The sequence below is a fragment of the Cryptomeria japonica genome, chromosome 8 (assembly GCF_030272615.1).
Source record: "Cryptomeria japonica chromosome 8, Sugi_1.0, whole genome shotgun sequence".
Taxonomy (NCBI): Eukaryota; Viridiplantae; Streptophyta; class Pinopsida; order Cupressales; family Cupressaceae; genus Cryptomeria; species Cryptomeria japonica.
In genome coordinates, this window is record NC_081412.1 from 346,494,873 (window position 1) to 346,516,273 (window position 21,401).

The 21,401-nt window shown below is 36.5% G+C and overlaps 1 pseudogene; it reads right to left on the reverse strand.

Moving 5' to 3' along the window:
• The window catches only part of LOC131045362 (photosystem I P700 chlorophyll a apoprotein A2-like), a 39,950-nt pseudogene extending 19,234 nt beyond the window's left edge, over positions 1–20,716 (reverse strand).
• Positions 20,717–21,401: the final 685 nt, after the last annotated feature.

The following is a 21,401-nucleotide window of genomic DNA, read 5'->3' on the forward strand; positions in this document are numbered from 1 at the left end:
TAGAGACTTTTTGCCTAACTTAACCTTCATCCAACCCAAGGGTCGCATCAAGCCTTTAATGCTTTGACCATGATTATCTCTTAATCATTTGCACAAGAATTTATCCTTGAATTAACTCTTAATCCAATGGGTAATCTTAACTTAGGCTTGACCCTTACCCTCTAGATAACCATAAGGTCTTCTCAGGCATTTAATGCCTCCAACCCCTTCTCTCAACCCAGCCCTATGTTGACATTTGTCACCATTTTATTGGTGCAAATTGCAAACATGGATTCCCAACTTTCAAACTCAACCCTTGATTAACTATTTCAATCCTAGCCATCCATTGCCCTATTTTTGCTATAAATAGAGCTTTCATTCCTCCATTTTAAGGAGATCAATCCAAGTTTGTAGTATCACACTTATGCTCAAATACATTCAAGCTTTCATATATCATTTTTATGCTCATCATTTTAGCCTCTCTTTAATTAGGAATTAGTCTAAATATGCATGTTTAGAATACTTTCTTTATCATTTAGCTCAATCATGGACTAATATATCATGTTAGGATAGTATTTATACTAACCTTGTCATCTTATAATCTAGTTTATTGCATTTTAAGATCATGCATAGCTTAGGATGCATTTCATTCTAAAATCTATCAAAAGCATCCCTCGTTCTTGCATTTGCCATCCCTAAACCATTTTGCTCAGTGATTTGAGAGCAAAAACATTGGTTTGAGGGACCGTGTAAGATAGAGAACCATGGGACCAACCTTGGGAAGCTGAGTGATACTTCATTACTCCATAGCTTGCACCAAGAAGTCCTGTGGGTGTGTGAGCAAGGCTCCATAGAGCTCCATTTTTCACATATTGAGTTCTATCGACTCGCTTTTCCCGCATACAATAGTACTTTTCCTTTTTCCCATGAAATACATTATTGTCATATTTATAAAATAGGACCAATGAGGTTGTACCTAATGATATTCATGATTATTATATTACACTTATCAAACCAAAGCAATTTAAATAATTCAGTACATTGAAATATCCTTCACATATGGTATTTGAACAAATTTTCAAACATAACCTCTTGTCAACTTAATGAACACCTCTAATTTTGCACAACACAAGACTAAGTGCTTTTGTGCTTGTAATCACTTGCATGGGCATTCTTTAGCTAAATAATATGTGTTCAAACATAAAATTCGAGATCTTGTAAACAAAAAGGGATAAGCATTGAGTGTACTCATGAGAACGTGTCATTGCTTCACTTCATGAGGTTAATGTTATAAAAGAAAATTTTGAAGGTTCTGTAGACACCTAAAAATGGTCAACGCTTGCGGAATCATACTTTAACATTTGCGCATTGCCTCATTTTAGGTTTTTGCGTCGCATTAACATTTCTCCTATGTCACGCACTTGGTCTTTATCATTTACGAGCATCGAGTCTTTCTTCTACATTCTTCATTCGTCTCGCTCTCAAATTTGGTCTTGTCAACAACACTATCCAGTCATGATTTTGATCGATCTTATCCTATCGCATCAATGTGCGTGCTCATTTGTCATCATTTTGGACATCGTCAATCCTAATTAGGGTTTTGTCCTCTGTCAATCTCGTTAATTTTGCGATCAATTTGTCATCAATTCTTATCATTTTGCGATCGATTTGTCATCGATCGTTGTCATGTTCAATCTTGTCATTTTGCGATCGATTCGTCATCGATCGTGGTCATTTTCAATCTTGTCGTTTTGCGATCTATTTTGTCATCGATCCTTCTCCTCTTGTCAATTTTGTCATTTTGCGATCGATTTGTCATCGGTCGTTGTTTGTCTCAATTATGTCAATTTGGATCAATTAGTCATTGTTCCTCGTCAATTGGCGCATTTATCAATCAAATCATTTATCACATTGGTCATTTATCAATTCAAAATCATGATTGATATCAATTATCTTCAATCAACACCTAATTGTCATTCTCGCATTGCTAATTCATCTTCTAGGGTTTCATGATTTAATCATTTAACCTTGTTTGTCATTTTTCCCTTTAGGATTAATAAATTATTTATTTATCCTAAGTCTTCTCATCACAATTAAATGTTCATTTAATTGGCTAATTATTCCTCTTTTTGTGAATTAATTCACCTAATTTCTTAATTGCTAATTTCCTCTTTTTCACTAATTTTCCTATTTTCCCAATTTTCTAATTTTCCTAATTCCTAATTTCAATTCTCTCTTATTTTTCTCCTAATTTCATGGGAATGACATAGAAATTTGTCATAATTTGTCATAATTGACAATCAATCAATTTTGACATAGAAATTTGTCATAAATTGTCATGAATTATCAATCAATCAAATTTTGCATAGAAGGTGCATAATTTGTCATAAATTGTCATAATTGACATTTTTGATTTGCAATTTCTATTTGGATTGAATCATGCTAATTTGATCCATCTCTCCAATTTGTCTATAAATTGGATGAATTTCTTCAATCTAATCCCTAATCAGATTATCGAATTTCTAATCACTTTGTCAAATCACATTTCGAGTACTCTTGTGCCATAATCTTGTCTATTTGCTTTCATCTCATGTGTATGCACTTGAAAGTGAGATCCACAAACAAAGGCTATTTGGAGAGGAAAGAAGAACAATGGAGCCGCATGAAGGAAGCATTCATATCTACGTTTGGTTTGCATAGTATTTAGTTTTGAATGTTTTGTCTTTATGTCTCTATTGAGTGTGTTTAGGATAGATCATTGCAATGAGCTTTTGTGATTGAGCTAGATTAGTACTTTGATATTTGCTTTGATGTTTTCCGATTTCCTAGCTATAGGTTCTTCTAATGATTGTCAAGAGATTGGTACTGTTCTTGAAAAACATATCTTACATGAAGGTTACACATGAAATAAAAGAGAAACCACCTAATACAATAAGCTAGTTCTTTCATAACATACAACATATTCCACTATTATTCACATGAGCATACTTTATAATGACACACATATTCATGTGGGGGTATTGGTTTTAATAGTGGCACATGCTTTTATTATATTATAGACATAGCTAATGAGAATGATTACATAGTTTACATCTTCCGATCAATATTTCTTATCAAATGCCATGATATGTGATGTTTTCTTTAATCTCTTATTTTTTCCCTTTATTCTATGTCTTGTAATGTATGGTGTGCTTTTCCTTATTTATTATCACATATACCTTGCACTTATTAAGGACTTTTGATCAATATCAAAATCAATCTCATATTTTAATTTCTTGTCTTTCTTACTCAAGGGACACATGTTTATGTTTATAACCTATTCTTTTTGTGCCTCTTTTTTGTCAATGCGTATTTCCTTTTTCTATTGCTTCTTATGTCATGTTTCCCTATTTGCTAATCTTTATTTCACCTTTGATATGTTTATACTTCCACCAATCTTCTAGATATGTCACAGATTTTAGCTCCTTATGATTTCCTTCATTAGTTCTTATGCTTTCTTCTACCTAGCCTTTATTTTTATAAGCGTTTCTTGATATTTTAGCCCATATACTACATGTGTTGTGTTTCTTGATTTTTTTTAAAATGTGTATTCATCCTCATATGTGTCTAATGTTACATCTTAATCTATCAACATGTTCATGCTATGTCCCTAATTCTTATCTTGTGATGTATTATGTCATGCTCATATCAAATAATTTATCTTATGATAACATAAATGTGCTATATTATCTTCCTAAAAAATTCTTTCTCTTGTGATACAATGCTCAAGTTATAATAATACTTGACAATAATTTATCTATTGCTACTTTTTAACCTTTTGATTGATATCATGCTTAAGATTACAAACTTTAGTCATTATCTTACCTATCTCACAAATATTTTTATGATTAGATTATTGTCATGTTTTTATGTTTTGATTAAATATTTATGTTCCTTGGAATTACATATTTTATATCACCATATCTTATGTTAAAATGATGATAATCCAAGACAATAAATAGGACACATTGTATTTCCTGTGATATGCATACGTATACACTAGAACAAATCTTTTCAATTGAATTATCATTATATTTTTATCATCATCATCATCATCATTCCCCCTCCTCCAATTCCTTTCATATGTCGGATGAAATTAAATGAAGGGGAGAAATATATTAAATTTAACAACCTTTATGGTTGATATATTAAATAGTATCATGTGCTAAACAAAGACTTGTTAATACATTCATATGGATTATAACAATTTGTAAAATTTTATTGTATTGCCACATCACATGCAATTTTATCAAATGGTTGCATCATGTGAACGTTTATCACATTGCTACATTACAAGTTGTCATATTTTTCAAATTACATAATGTGAAGAAACACATACACTTATAATAAGAAGGGGATGAATTCGTATAAATCTATTTTTACTTTTTCAAACTTAATACCATAAGCATATCAATTGTATAATACCAATAACATAGGATGCAACTATTGACTATTTTTGAATTCCCAAAAAAATTGTGAGGCCCTACCTCGACTCAGCTTGACATTTTCAGTTATTTGCATTTTGAGACTATTATGGATGCTTTATTCTATGCTTTATGGATTTAGAACCTATATGACTCCATGATTTGGATCACATTGACGTATATTGATGCTTCATTTGATGCATTTTGATTATGAAACTTTATGCATTGCTAGAATAGAATTACTTTGAAATGGTGAATGTCATTATTGGAATTGCAGGACTTCATTTTGATGATAGAAAAATGATGCTTATTTTATGAATGGTTCAATTTTGAGAATTATGATAATTGCTTATGTGGAATCGAATTTGAATGAATCAGATATTGAATTATTATTGTCAAATGTATGAGTGGTTGATGTGCAATGAAATCTATGTATTTAATTATGTATAATTGTGATTACTTGGAATTACTAATGTGTTAATTGAGATGCGCAGGAAAATTATCTATGTGACCATGGAATAAATATGGAGAACCAAACCTAGACCAATGTACATTTGTGAAGCCAGGGGTTGTCTATTTGGAGAGACAACACCCCGTTTGTAATGTATTTTATTTGTGAAAGTAAATAATGCATGTGTGTTAATTTGATTTTATTTAATTGTGTAAACCTACAAGAGACAAATTCCATGTGTGATTTTTATATTGTATTTTATTGTGTCACTTGACACATGTGATGATTAGTGTCATTGATTTTGACTTGTCTCTTGGAGGGAGTTTTGTTTTTACCAAAGCCATTCAAACACAAGAGTGTGGTCCCAAATTTGCCTTGGGTAGGGAGTCTTGGGAGTGGTCAACTCAGGTTTGACCCGTAGGTTAACTTCAGTTGGGTTTCTAAGGGGTCAAATGGACTCCTAGGGTCAGTTTTAGGGCTTTTCTAAAGGTCCAAAGGGTATACCTATGGGTTAGGGGTATTTTGAAACATGTGACTTCTCCCATGTGACTGTTTAGTCACCTCAAAAAGTGGTTTTTTCCAAGGTGAGCAAAAATTCAACTTAGAAGGTTCCTCCTAGGATAGACAACCTTCCCTTTTGATGTCAAACTCTCTTCCCCATCCTCTCTCACCTTTTCCCTTTCCGATTTTAGTAATATGTAAGAGGTTGGGAAGAGCAACCAATGGGAACTCTCACCTCACCCAAGGGGTTGGGAAGTGTGTGAGAGGCCTTCTTAGGCAAGGATTAGGGACTTAGTGAATAATCACCCACTCTCCATTGTTGGAGATTATGCAATTTTTGAAATTTAGTTGTAAGATAGAATTTTGGTGAAGGGTTGGTGAAACGTTTGTGAGGATTTGGGCAGCTCATCCCCAACTAAGTCTATCATACCTATTGGCAGATTAAGGTTGGTTTTATTTCCTTTTGTTTATGTTGTTTATGTTGTTTTTTTTTTTTGAAAGAAAGAAATGCTTGTTTGAAGAGATGTGTATATGTAATTTGTTGTAGGGGAAAAATGTAAGTTTTCATTTCTATGTTCTTGTTTATGTGTTCTTGTTTTGGGAGTGTCCAAGACCTCCTACTCTTGGGAGAGTAGGATGGTCTTGGAGTGGAAGAAGTATGACAGCCTTGGGTGAGAGGCTCTCCTTATGGAGAGTGATCTCAAGGGTGTCCTTTGTGACCCTTGCTGCATAGCCTTGTGTATGCATTTGGGGGTCATAAGGGGAGGAAATATGGCTTTTATGCCTTTGTGGGGGCATAAGGTGTGGAGGTGAAAATTGTTGTATTTTGTTTTGCCATGAGGTGGCTTGATTTGTATTATGCTTGAAATCTCCCCAATGGTACTTGGTCCACTTCCACCCATGGAAAGTTCATCACAAGTTGTGGTGAGAGTGTAGCTTGGGATGGGATAATGTATGTTAAGTGTTTGTCTTTGTTGTTGAGTTGTTGTTTGTTTGTAACCCGTCTAATGCTTGGTTCTCCAAGCTCGGGGGTGGCTTCTAGTAAGCCTAAGTTGGGAGGTGAGCTCTCCATGGTCAAGTTGTGTGTTATTGCAGGTTGCTTGGGATGGAAAAGAAAAGATAAAGGGAATAGTTGTTATTTTATGTTGCAGAAAAGTTTAAAAGACAAACGTATTTAATATTGTAGCTTGTAAAGAAAAAGAGAGCCATTGTTGTATTTATTTTCCAAAAAAAAAGAAGTGTATTTATATTATTCATATTACTATGGAAGGGAAAATACTAGTTGGGTTTTCAAACCCATTTGTATTGTTATTTACCTTGTATTTTTATTTGCTAAAGAAATGTATTTCTCCTATTTTGGTTAGTTTTGCAAAAAGGGAAGATGAAATATATTAGCTTGTATTTGAATCCTAATAAAAAAAAAAGAAAAAGTTGTAGCATTTAAATTTATTCTACAAATAAGGGTTCATTTATTCACTTATGCAAGATAGAAATGGTATATGAAAGCTCATACATTATATTCTGATTTTACTTATGCTGCTGCAAATTAAATTAAATCTGTCATTTTTACTTTCATTTAAAGCAGAAAATAAATCCTATAGTAGTAGCTTATTTTATACAAAAAAAAGGAATAGCATATAGTTCTAGTCTTAAATTTATTTACCAGAAAGGATCATATTTAAGTTTGTTGTTAGAATGCATGGTAGATAATAGTTTCAGAATGTTAGTTTTTAAACAAACAAAAAAAAAGAATATTAAGCATATATTTCTTCGGCCTTTTAAGAGGAGGATATTTTTCTCATTATACAAACCACAAATAATATTAAGAAAATCTTTGTATGCATGTTAGAGATATACAAAATATCAAACTCATAAGATGCCTAAATGAGTTATTATTTAAAAGCAGCAATATATACTTGCATATATATATATATATATATATATATATATATATATATATATATATATATATATATATATAAGGAATATACACCACCTATTTATTTAAATACTTTATCTTGAAAATCTGTTTATTTAAAAAAAAAAAAAAAAACAGTGATGTATTACAGATTTAATAATAATAAAAATAAAAAATAAAAATAAAAAACTAATAAACTGGTTAAATAAGTCATTCAAATATATATATATATATATATATATATATATATATATATATATATATATATATATATATTATTCATTATATGTGAAGTCTGCATATTTCAAAAAAAAACTATATATTTTCTTACCTTTGTATATATATAGAGAGAGAGAGAAAAAAAAAAAAAAAAAAGTATTACGCATTTTTTTTAAACACAAAAAAAAGGGGATTTAAAAATAAAGATTTTGGCAAGTGGAAAGTGGGGGGCCGCAGCCTTGGGCGGCGACACCCACAGTCTACGGGAGCCCGCAGCTGTGGGCGGCGACGTCCGCAAGCTGCGGGAGCCGCAGCTGTGGGCGGCGCCGTCCGCAGGCTGCGGGAGCCGCAGCTGTGGGCAGCACCGTCCACAGGCTGCGGAACCCGCAGCTGTGGGCGGCGACGTCCACGACTGCGGGAGCCGCAGTTGTGGGCGGCACTGTCCGCAGCCCACGGCACACTCTCGCACCGCCTTCTCCCACTCCCGCAAAAAGAAAAACCCTCGCTCGGCTCTCTCTCTGCCATTCCTCCCTTCGGCTCCACTAAGTATTGAAGCTCGGGCCGCCGCGCCCGCACCTGCGCACACACACAAAAAAAAAAAGAACATACACACACAGTGCACACACACACAAAAAAAAAAGGAGGAATATTATGTGGTCACATACATGCCCTAACCCTAACTTCGGGTTAGGGCAAATTCAAAATAAGATAATAAAAGAAAAGAGGGCTCCATTAACCCTTGGCTATGAACACACATTTATATATGTGTGTGTGTGTGTGTGTATATATATATATATATATATATATATATATATATATATATATATATAAATGTGTGTGAATATATTTTGTTCACATTCCCTCACACTTGTTAGAAATATAAATATATATACATGACTTATCAACATATATGTATATATGTAATTAAATTCTATATTTTGTTTAGAATTAAAATGGTTAATTGTAAATTAGATAATGCACTTTTAAATTAGTAAATAAATGTAGAAGCATTTTAATAAGAAGATTTTAAACTCTTTGGAAGGATAAACCTTTGGGAAAAATATAGCGATATTTGTTGGGTCAAGTGGCCCATTTAAATTTTAAATTATAAGGTATTTTAATTTATGGAGATTTTATTTAATAGGGTTGTTAAATTTAATAACTAGGTCCTTTTATTTAGACCCTAAGTAATTAAAGAACTATAAGAGATTATTGGACAATTAATTTTAGAGATTATATATTAAGTTTGAGATTAATCGCTAAGGGAGTCTAATTATTTATTAATGGAAGATTAGTGATAACTCTTTTGGAGAGATATTAGCTCGCTGGTAACTTAGATAATTTTATTATCAAATTAATTTAATTGTTTGATTCACTCAAAACATAGTTAAGACCAAACTAGTGTGCATTATTTTATTTAAGTTAGTCGTACTAAGTTAAGTATTTATCAAAAAAAAATTATTATGTTTGTGCCCAAAAATTTGGGCATGACATTTTGGTATCAGAGCAAGGTTGCCAACACTAGGAACCTTACTCCATTACGTTTCGCTATAATTATTTAATTAATTAAATTATAATTATTTTTATTATGTTATTTTTAAATTTGCTAAAATATTTATTTATTTCATTTTATTTTATTTTCTTAAAAAGGATGCCTCCAACTACGCGACAAACTCGCAAACGTGGTAGAGGCCCTAGGCATGAACGCATGGCACGCGAAGAGGTCAATAGGGAGGAATCAGTTCCGGAAGTGAACCCAGAAGCCCCTCCCGAACGATCAATTGACCCGAATCGAGACATCTTGGTAGCTCTACAGAATCTGATTGGCATAGTTCAGGATAGGCTTCCGACAGTAGATCAGAATGTTGAGAACCAGAACTCAGGAAGCCCTAGAACAGGAGAACAGGAACGGAGTAGGAGTCCACCTCCTAATCCCGTAGAGAGTCAAGCTGGGCATAAGCCCGAGTCCGTTCACCTACCAGCACCACCTCCAGTCGTAGCACCAGTGTATTATGAGAGGGCACGTCGGGATCCAGGGGATCTAATCAGAGAGGTTATGCGTCTTCAGCCACCATCTTTTGGGGGATCTACCGATGGGGTAGAAGCAGAGGCATGGCTTTTAAGCCTAGATAGGTGCTTTGCATTGCGCTCTTATGAGAGCAATCTAAAAGCATGTGCAGCAGTTCACCTATTGCGAGGAACAGCCTCCACATGGTGGAGACAGGAAGAATATAAGTGTGGCTTAGAGATAGAAACCCTCACTTGGGAGATTTACACAGAGAGATTCAAGGAGAGGTACTTATCAAAGAATTTCAGACAGCGTAGGGTGGATGAGTTTCATGACCTCCAGCAGAAGGGTCTTTCAGTGACCCAGTACGAGAACAAGTTCTTTGAACTCTTACCGTACGTAGACTACCTGAAAGACGAGAAGCTTCTCGTCAACCGTTTTATCAGAGGATTGAATTCCGACATAGCAGGACCAGTGAGGATGGCCACTCCAGGGAGCCTTTGGGTTGCCATGGAGAAGGCTTTGATAGCCGAGGAGATTCAGGTCAGACCCCAGGACTCGAGGGATCAGTTCCAGAACCGTAACCCTACACCATAGACTTACGGGTTTCAGAAACCCCATTGGAAGGGTAACAACAGACACACATCGGGGTTCTCCAAACCCCCTCCTCCGCAGGAGTCACAGCAAAACCAGAGGCAAAGGCCTCCGCAGAGTCAGCAGGGCGTGAAGCCCAAGCAGTGGCAGTCACAGGGTCAGAGGCAAGATCAGAGATCTCAGGCTCCTTACACACCTCCGGTGAGGACTCAGCAGTCCTCCAGAGGTGGGTATAGTGGTTCTAGCAGGACAGGGGGATAGTCTTTCTCCAGACCACAGGGAGTGCAGTTTCAGGCACGTGGCGCTTGCTTCACATGTGGAGCCATGGGACACATGGCGAGAGAGTTTCCTCAGGGTCAGATGGCAGGCAATCAGAGGATGACAACATCAGAGCCGACAGTTGGGGATATGGGCAAGTCCCATAGGGTCTTCGCAGCGGTTGACAACCGCCAGGCAGAGCATCAGGCCACGGTTATTGAGGTACCAGGTATGATCAGAGGTAGCAGTGTATCTATATTATCTGATTCAGGAGCTACTAACTCTTTTATATCTCCATTGGTTGTGGAGCGTTGCGGGCTAGTGGCAATTAGACAAGAGGTCAGTTGGGAAGTGGAATTAGCTTCAGAGGCTAGAGTGTTAGTGGAATCAGAGGTTAGGGGATGTCAGCTTCAAATTGGTAATACCACCAGCTTAGTAGACCTTAGAGTTACACCACTCGGATCATACGGCATCGTACTTGGCATAGATTGGCTTTATGCCCACAGAGCCAAGATGGATTGTCGCCTGAAAAGGATCGAGTGTGAGGATGATCATGGTTCTCCCATAGTGATCACTAGAATTCAGAGACCCGTGTCTCTTTGTATGATCTCCGCCATGCAGCTTAAGCGGAGCATGTGAAAGGGATGTCAGTTATTTGCCATCACCATTAGTGATAGAGAAGAAGAAGAGGAAAAGGAACCATCTATTGAAGACCATCCTATCCTTAAGGGATTTTCAGACGTATTTCCTTCAAAGTTACCCGGTATGTTGCCCCATAGAGAGATTGACTTTCATATAGACCTTGTTCCAGGAGCCGAACCAGTTTCAAGAGCACCATATAGAATGACCACAAATGAGCTTAATGAGCTCAAGATGCAACTTGAGGAACTTCTAGAGAAGGGCCACATTCACCCTAGTGTATCCCCTTGGGGTGCACCAGTCATCTTCGTGAAGAAGAAGGATGGATCTCTCCGATTATGCATGGATTACCGTCAGTTGAACAAAGTAACCATCAAGAACCGATATCCGTTGCCCAGGATCAACGATTTATTTGACCAACTTCAGGGTGCCAAAGTATTTTCCAAGATTGATCTAAAGTCAGGGTACCATCAGTTGAGGATAGTGGATAGCGATATCCACAAGATCGCATTTCGCACTAGATATGGCCACTATGAGTTCACCGTGGTCCCATTCGGTCTTACGAATGCCCCAGCAATTTTCATGAGTCTCATGAATGGAGTATTCCGCACATTCCTTGACTGTTTTGTGATTGTATTTCTCGATGACATATTGATATATTCATGGAATGAGGAGGAGCATGAGGAGCACTTGAGATAGGTTTTGCAGTGTTTGAGGGATAATCAGTTGTATGGCAGTTTGTCGAAGTGTGCCTTCTTTAGAACTGAGGTCAGCTACCTTGGTCATGTTATATCCGGTGATGGGATCTCAGTAGACCCATCGAAGATCAGAGCCATTATGGATTGGCCAGCGCCTACCAATGTGACAGAGGTTAGGAGCTTCATGGGCTTAGCAGGTTATTATCGATGTTTTGTTGAGGGATTCTCTAGAGTCGCTCATCCTATTACTTCTCTTCAACACAAAGGGAAGAAGTTTGAGTGGACGAAAAAGTGCGAGAAGGCCTTTCAGGAACTTAAAAAGGCACTTACTACCGCACCTATCCTTGTAGTACCAGATCCTTCAGTTGATTTCATGGTTTGCACAGATGCTTCGCTAGAAGGTTTAGGAGCAGTCCTTATGCGGGGTGGCAAAGCTATAGCTTTTGAGTCTAGGAAACTCAACACTCACGAGCTTAATTACCCTACTCATGACCTTGAGCTTGCAGCAATAGTGCATGCACTTGTGAGGTGGAGACATTTCCTTTTGGGTCATCATTTTGAGTTGCACTCAGACCATCAGAGCCTTCAGTACATATTCACTCAGCCGAACCTTAATGCACGTCAGAGGAGATGGATGGAATTCTTGTGCGAATATGATTTTGACGTTCACTACATCAAAGGGAAAGAAAACGTAGTTGCAGATGCTTTGAGTAGGAGACGTCACAAGGTATACACCGTATCTATGAGCACGGATTTGAGAGATCAGATCATGCAGCAGTTGCCAGAGGACGGATGGTATTTAGAGGTTTACCAGGCTATTCGATCTCAGGAAACTTTAGAAGGGAAATATGTGGATTATTCCTTAGAGTCCGATGGTTTATTACGCCATAGAGGGCGCATCTATGTACCTTCTTCCGGGGGATTGTGGGAGTTCATTATCACAGAGGCTCATAGAGCTCCTTATGCAGCACATCCCGGGGTTAAGAAGATGCATGCAGACTTGAGGGAATTGTACCATTGGCCAGGAATGCGACAGCCTATTGCTGAGTTGGTAGCCCAATGCCTTGAGTGTCAGAGAGTCAAGGCGGAGCACCGCCATCCAGGTGGGTTGCTCCAATCTCATGCTATACCAGAGTGGAAGTGGGATACTATATCCATGGATTTCATCATTGGTCTCCCCATGTCATCTCGTCGCCATGATGCCATCTTGGTGACGGTTGACAAGTTGACCAAAGTGGCCCACTTTTCACCAGTTCGTACCACCTTCACAGCACCAGCAGTAGCACAGGTGTTTTTGCGAGACATTGTCAGACTTCATGGCGTTCCACGCAAAATCATTTCCGATAGGGATTCCCTCTTCACTTCTTCCTTTTGGAAGGCATTACAGGCAGCTATGGGTACCAAGCTCAATTTCAGTACAGCCTATCATCCGGAAACGGATGGCCAGATAGAGAGGGTTAATCAAGTGTTAGAGGATATGTTTCGCATGTACGTCATGGATCACCAGACCAGATGGGAAGAATACCTTCCCTTAGTGGAGTTTGCCTATAACAATGGGCATCACACATCCTTGGGGATGCCACCCTATCAAGCATTATATGGTAGACCTTGTAGGACACCGTTGAGTTGGGAACGCATAGAGGACAGAGTTGCCATTGGTCCTGAGATAGTTCGGGATATGGAGCAGCAGGTGGATTTGATTAGGCAGCGTCTTAGAGAGGGCATAGGATAGACAGAAGAAATATGCAGATGCGAAGAGGATAGATCGTAGCTACTTGGTTGGAGACAGAGTCTTCTTGAGAGTGCGACCGCATAAGAGTCCAATCTGATATGGAAAGGGTTCTAAGCTCGCACCTCGATTTGTAGGACCATTTGAGATCCTTGAGAGGATAGGACCAGTTGCCTACCGTTTAGCATTGCCACCTAGCATGTTGCGCATCCACGATGTGTTTCATGTTTCAGTTTTGAGGAAGTATATCTATGATGAGTCTCATATTCTAGATTGGGATGCCTTGCAGGTGAAGTCGGACGGGCAGCTAGCTTTGGAGCCCATTCGCATTTTGGCATGCCAGACGCTGGGCCTTCGAGGTCGAGAGCTGGACCAGGTTAGGGTCCAGTGGGATTGCTATGATGAGGTCACAGCCTCATGGGAAGATGCAACACGTATGAGATCATAGTACACCCACCTTTTTGATGAACTCCAGGAGGAAGTTCATGCCTAGAGGGGGAGGGTGTGAGGCCCTACCCCGACTCAGCTTGACATTTTCAGTTATTTGCATATTGAGACTATTATGGATGCTTTATTTTATGCTTTATGGATTTAGAACCTATATGACTCCATGATTTGGATCACATTGACGTATATTGATGCTTCATTTGATGCATTTTGATTATGAAACTTTATACATTGCTAGAATAGAATTACTTTGAAATGGTGAATGTCATTATTGGAATTGCAGGACTTCATTTTGATGATAGAAAAATGATGCTTATTTTATGAATGGTTCAATTTTGAGAATTATGATAATTGCTTATGTGGAATCGAATTTGAATGAATCAGATATTGAATTATTATTGTCAAATGTATGAGTGGTTGATGTGCAATGAAATCTATGTATTTAATTATGTATAATTGTGATTACTTGGAATTACTAATGTGTTAATTGAGATGCGCAGGAAAATTATCCATGTGACCATGGAATAAATATGGAGAACCAAACCTAGACCAATGTACATTTGTGAAGCCAGGGGTTGTCTATTTGGAGAGACAACACCCCGTTTGTAATGTATTTTATTTGTGAAAGTAAATTATGCATGTGTGTTAATTTGATTTTATTTAATTGTGTAAACCTACAAGAGACAAATTCCATGTGTGATTTTTATATTGTATTTTATTGTGTCACTTGACACATGTGATGATTAGTGTCATTGATTTTGACTTGTCTCTTGGAGGGAGTTTTGTTTTTACCAAAGCCATTCAAACACAAGAGTGTGGTCCCAAATTTGCCTTGGGTAGGGAGTCTTGGGAGTGGTCAACTCAGGTTTGACCCGTAGGTTAACTTCAGTTGGGTTTCTAAGGGGTCAAATGGACTCCTAGGGTCAGTTTTAGGGCTTTTCTAAAGGTCCAAAGGGTATACCTATGGGTTAGGGGTATTTTGAAACATGTGACTTCTCCCATGTGACTGTTTAGTCACCTCAAAAAGTGGTTTTTTCCAAGGTGAGCGAAAATTCAACTTAGAAGGTTCCTCCTAGGATAGACAACCTTCCCTTTTGATGTCAAACTCTCTTCCCCATCCTCTCTCACCTTTTCCCTTTCCGATTTTAGTAATATGTAAGAGGTTGGGAAGAGCAACCAATGGGAACTCTCACCTCACCCAAGGAGTTGGGAAGTGTGTGAGAGGCCTTCTTAGGCAAGGATTAGGGACTTAGTGAGTAATCACCCACTCTCCATTGTTGGAGATTATGCAATTTTTGAAATTTAGTTGTAAGATAGAATTTTGGTGAAGGGTTGGTGAAACGTTTGTGAGGATTTGGGCAGCTCATCCCCAACTAAGTCTATCATACCTATTGGCATATTAAGGTTGGTTTTATTTCCTTTTGTTTATGTTGTTTATGTTGTTTTTTTTTTTTGAAAGAAAGAAATGCTTGTTTGAAGAGATGTGTATATGTAATTTGTTGTAGGGGAAAAATGTAAGTTTTCATTTCTATGTTCTTGTTTATGTGTTCTTGTTTTGGGAGTGTCCAAGACCTCCTACTCTTGGGAGAGTAGGATGGTCTTGGAGTGGAAGAAGTATGACAACCTTGGGTGAGAGGCTCTCCTTATGGAGAGTGATCTCAAGGGTGTCCTTTGTGACCCTTGCTGCATAGCCTTGTGTATGCATTTGGGGGTCATAAGGGGAGGAAATATGGCTTTTATGCCTTTGTGGGGGCATAAGGTGTGGAGGTGAAAATTGTTGTATTTTGTTTTGCCATGAGGTGGCTTGATTTGTATTATGCTTGAAATCTCCCCAATGGTACTTGGTCCACTTCCACCCATGGAAAGTTCATCACAAGTTGTGGTGAGAGTGTAGCTTGGGATGGGATAATGTATGTTAAGTGTTTGCCTTTGTTGTTGAGTTGTTGTTTGTTTGTAACCCATCTAGTGCTTGGTTCTCCAAGCTCGGTGGTGGCTTCTAGTAAGCCTAGGCTAGGAGGTGAGCTCTCCATGGTCAAGTTGTGTGTTATTGCAGGTTGCTTGGGATGGAAAAGAAAAGATAAAGGGAATAGTTGATGTTTTATATTGCAGAAAAGTTTAAAAGACAAACGTATTTAATATTGTAGCTTGTAAAGAAAAAGAGAGTCATTGCTGTATTTATTTTCCAAAAGAAAAGAAGTGTATTTATATTATTCATATTACTATGGAAGGGAAAATACTAGTTGGGTTTTCAAACCCATTTGTATTGTTATTTACCTTGTATTTTAATTTGCTAAAGAAACGTATTTCTCTTATTTTGGTTAGTTTTGCAAAAAGGGAAGATGAAATATATTAGCTTGTATTTGAATCCTAAAAAAAAATTTAAAAAATAAAGTTGTAGCATTTAAATTTATTCTACAAATAAGGGTTCATTTATTCACTTATGCAAGATAGAAATGGTATATTAAAGCTCATACATTATATTCTGATTTTACTTATGCTGCTGCAAATTAAATTAAATCTGTCATTTTTACTTTCATTTAAAGCAGAAAATAAATCCTATAGTAGTAGCTTATTTTATACAAAAAAAAGGAATAGCATATAGTTCTAGTCTTAAATTTATTTACCAGAAAGGATCATATTTAAGTTTGCTGTTAGAATGCATGGTAGATAATAGTTTCAGAATGTTAGTTTTTAAACAAACAAAAAAAAAGAATATTAAGCATATATTTCTTCAGCCTTTTAAGAGGAGGATATTTTTCCCATTATACAAACCACAAATAATATTAGGAAAATCTTTGTATGCATGTTAGAGATATACAAAATATCAAACTCATAAGATGCCTAAATGAGTTATTATTTAAAAGCAGCAATATATACTTGCATATATATATATATAAGGAATATACACCACCTATTTATTTAAATACTTCATTTTGAAAATCTGTTTATTTTAAAATTAAAAAAAAAACAGTGATGTATTACAGATTTAATAATAAAAAATAATAAAAAGAAGGAGAAAACTAATAAACTGGTTAAATAAGTCATTCAATATATATATATATATATATATATATATATATATATATATATATATATATATATATATATATATATATTTGAATATATATACATATATATATATATATAAATTATTCATTATATGTGAAGTCTGCATATTTAAAAAAAAAACTATATATTTTCTTACCTTTGTATATATATAGAGAGAGAGAGAAAAATAAAAATAAAAAATAAGTATTATGCATTTTTTTTAAACACAAAAAAAAAGGGGATTTAAAAATAAAGATTTTGGCAAGTGGAAAGTGGGGGGCCGCAACCTTGGGCGGCAACGCCCACAGTCTGCGAGAGCCCGCAGCTGTGGTCGGCGACGTCCGCAGGCTGCGGGAGCCGCAGCTGTGGGCGGCGCCGTCCACAGGCTGCAGAACACGCAGCTGTGGGCGGCGACGTCCACAGACTACGGGAGCTGCAGCTGCGGGCGGCACTGTCCGCAGCCCGCGGCACACTCCCGCACCGCCTTCTCCCACTCCCGCACAAAGAAAAACCCTCGCTCTGCTCTCTCTCCACCATTCCTCCCTTCGGCTCCGCTGAGTATTGAAGCTCGGGCCGCCGCGCCCGCACCTGCACACACACACACAAAAAAAAAGAACATACACACACAGCGCGCACACACACCAAAAAAAAAAAAAAAAAGAATATTATGTGGTCACATACATGCCCTAACCCTAACTTCAGGTTAGGGCAAATTCAAAATAAGGTAATAAAAGAAAAGAGGGCTCCATTAACCCTTGGGTATGAACACACACACACACATGTGTGTGTGTGTGTGTGTACATATATACATATATATGTGTGTGTGTGTGTGTGAATATATTTTGTTCACATTCTCTCACACTTGTTAGAAATATAAATATATATACATGACTTATCAACATATATGTATATATGTAATTAAATTCTATATTTTGTTTGGAATTAAAATGGTTAATTGTAAATTAGATAATGCACTTTTAAATTAGTAAATAAATGTAGAAGCATTTTAATAAGAAGATTTTAAACTCTTTGGAAGGATAAACCTTTGGGAAAAATATAGCGATATTTGTTGGGTCAAGTGGCCCATTTAAATTTTAAATTATAAGGTATTTTAATTTATGGAGATTTTATTTAATAGGGTTGTTAAATTTAATAACTAGGTCCTTTTATTTAGACCCTAAGTAATTAAAGAACTATAAGAGATTATTGGACAATTAATTTTAGAGATTATATATTACGTTTGAGATTAATCGCTAGGAGAGTCTAATTATTTATTAATGGAAGATTAGTGATAACTCTTTTGGAGAGATATTAGCTCCCTGGTAACTTAGATAATTTTATCACCAAATTAATTTAATTGTTTGATTCACTCAAAACATAGTTAAGACCAAACTAGTGTGCATTATTTTATTTAAGTTAGTCGTACTAAGTTAAGTATTTATAAAAAAAAAATTATTCCGTTTGTGCCCAAAAGTTTGGGCATGACAAAAATTAAATATAAAAAATACTTTAATAATAAAGATTTTTTTTTTTTGAAAGAGTTTTCTTAAAGTCTATCATCTTGTTGGATAATGTGTTAGGAGTGATGGTACCGTCATAAGGTCTGGAATAAACCTTAAAACCAAAGGTGTGCGTTCATGAGCCCATGCAAGAGTTTCAATCAGTTCTTGCCAATATCCAAGCCAAGAAATAAGAAACATAAATCTAGTAGCCCAAACAAGATTCCCAAATAAAAACATCCACGCCCAGACAGATAAACTATTCATACCAAAAGGATTGTATCCATTAATTAGTTGTGAAGAATTTAACTAAAGATAATCGCTTAACCATCCCATTAAATAAGTGGAAGACTCATTAAATTGAGCTACATTTCCTTGCCATAAGGTGATATACTTCCAATGCCAATAGAAAGTAAACCCATCCAATGGTATTCAACATCCAGAAAACTGCTAAATAAAAAGCATCCCAGGCCAAAATATCGCAAGTACCGTCCCATCCCGGACCATCGCAAGGAAAACTATAACCAAAATCTTTCTTATCAGGGATTAGCTTAGAGTCGTGCACATCTAAAGCATCTTTTACTAAAATCAATGTAGTTGTATGCAAACCTAGAGCAATAGCATGATGAACCAAAAAGCCTCCAGGTCCAATTGTTAAGAACAATGAATTTTTATTATCGTTAATAATACTCAACCAACTGGGTAACCATAAGCTTTTGCCATAATTGAATGTTGGATCATTTGCTAAAGATAAGAGTACATCAAAACCATACAAGGTCTTACCATGAGCAGATTGTATCCATGGAGAAAATATGGGTTCAATCAAGATTTGCTTTTCTTGAGTACAAAAAGTGAGCATAACAACATTATGAACATAAAGTCCCAAGGTATGAAAACCTAGGAATAAACTAACCCAACTCAAATGAGAGATTATGGCTTCCTTATGCTCCAACATTCTCGCCAATACATTATCCTTATTATGTTTTGGATTATAATCTCTAATGAGAAATATAGCTCTATGAGCAAATGCCTCTGTCATAATGAATCCAACAATGTATTGATGATGAGTATACTATGCAGCTTGAGTAGTAAAATCTTGTGCTATGAATGCATAGGCAGGTAAAGAATGCATGTGTAGAGCTACCAAGGAAGTAACAACTCCCAAAGAAGCTAGAGCAAGACCTAATTGAAAGTGAAGAGAATTATTGATTGCGCTGTAAAGACCCTTATGCCCGTGTCCTAATAAGCCTTTCGGAGGAACATGTGCTTCTAAAATATCTTTTATATTGTGTCCAATCCCAAAGTTGGTTTTATACATATGACCAGCAATGAAAAACACAAATGCAATAGCTAAATGATGATGCACGATATCAATTAGCCACAAACTTTGAGTTTGTGGGTGAAATCCCCCGAGAAGAATTAGAATAGCAGTTCCAGCCCCTTTAGTAGTACCAAATAAATAACTATTGGAATTAGGATTTTGAGCATAAAGATTCCACTGACTTGTTAAAAGTGGTTAAAAGTGGTTCCAACCCTTCAGGATGTGGTAACACATCTAAAGAATTATCCCATCTTATGTGAACTCTTCTCTTGATTCAGAAATAGCGACGTGAACTAAATGCCCCATCCAAGCCAAAGAACCGACTCTGAAAAGCCCTGACAAATGATGATTGAGGAGACGAGATTCGGCATTTTTAAACCATGAAACACTTGGTTTCCAACCTCAACCCGCTGTTAAAAAGAGAAGGAACTATAGTGGAGGTTTTCACATTAATCAGTGATTAAAACGTCTTTCTTTGGCCAATAATAAACTATGTTTTGTTCTGGCTAATACTGAAAACTAAAATCTGCTCGAAAGTTAACAAGTCTAAAATTTGTGTGGCTGTTATTGGCCTCTGCAAAATGGCAGGGAAGCATTGCAGTTTCCCAGAAGAGAGAACGTAAGTTCTGTCACTGCGTTGCAGATTATCAGAACAGAGTTTCACGTGATGGCTTTAGACATCTCAGACAAAGATTGTTTCGGGAGACGCTTCAGTTGGTTGTAATAAGAACTTGTCTGAAGATTAATTCTTGTCAAGCTTTGTGTTGAGAATAACTGTTCTGCAGCCGTATCATTATGTTGTAGACTACTCCTTTTTGCATTGCCACTCTTATTATTATGCATACTGTTTCAGCATAAGAGAAATAAGTTTTCCCTACACTCAGAAATGCGTCCCCCAACTGGACCGTATTGAGACGCTTTTTTCCTACTATGCCAATAACCATGCCTATTCCTATTCTTCTCAGCTGTGTTATTTTTATTAATATCTCCTTGCTTTCTGCCAAGCGAACCACCACTTTGTCAGAGATGGATAATGTTATTGCAGATTGAAGACCATGTAAGAAGCTGTCTCTCCATTGTCATTGCCTACAACATTGAGAATGTTATCAGCTGGGAAGGGATGACTGTCAATGTTTTATTTAATAATAGATTAAAGTTCAGGCTTCATGTTAGTTGCATCGAAAAGTTGTTCTATATATTTCAGTCTTGAACACACATTTTCTTTAAGTCCTAAATATACACTTTCGATGACACAAGTTTTGGAACTTTAAACATTAATCCAATCTGATAGTTAAACTAGGATATAATGTTGTTAATCTTTTAGTATTACTCATCAAAACATTTTGTTAAGCTCTGAAGCCTGAAAGCATTGAGTCCTCACCACGTCCAGGGCCCAGGCTTGGTCAAAGTCTCTTAGAGCTACTTTAAGTAATCAATTTATTCTCCTCTCACAACTTTGGTCACATCACACTACCTTAAAAGGCACTTCTAGAAACTTGTTTTTATGGAAGGAAGAACCAATTCAACATATATCTACAATATCGATTAATATAAACCTTTTTTTTCTTCACCCTTATTATATAATGCAACTAACGTAAATATACTTCAAGAAATGGATACAATCCATAC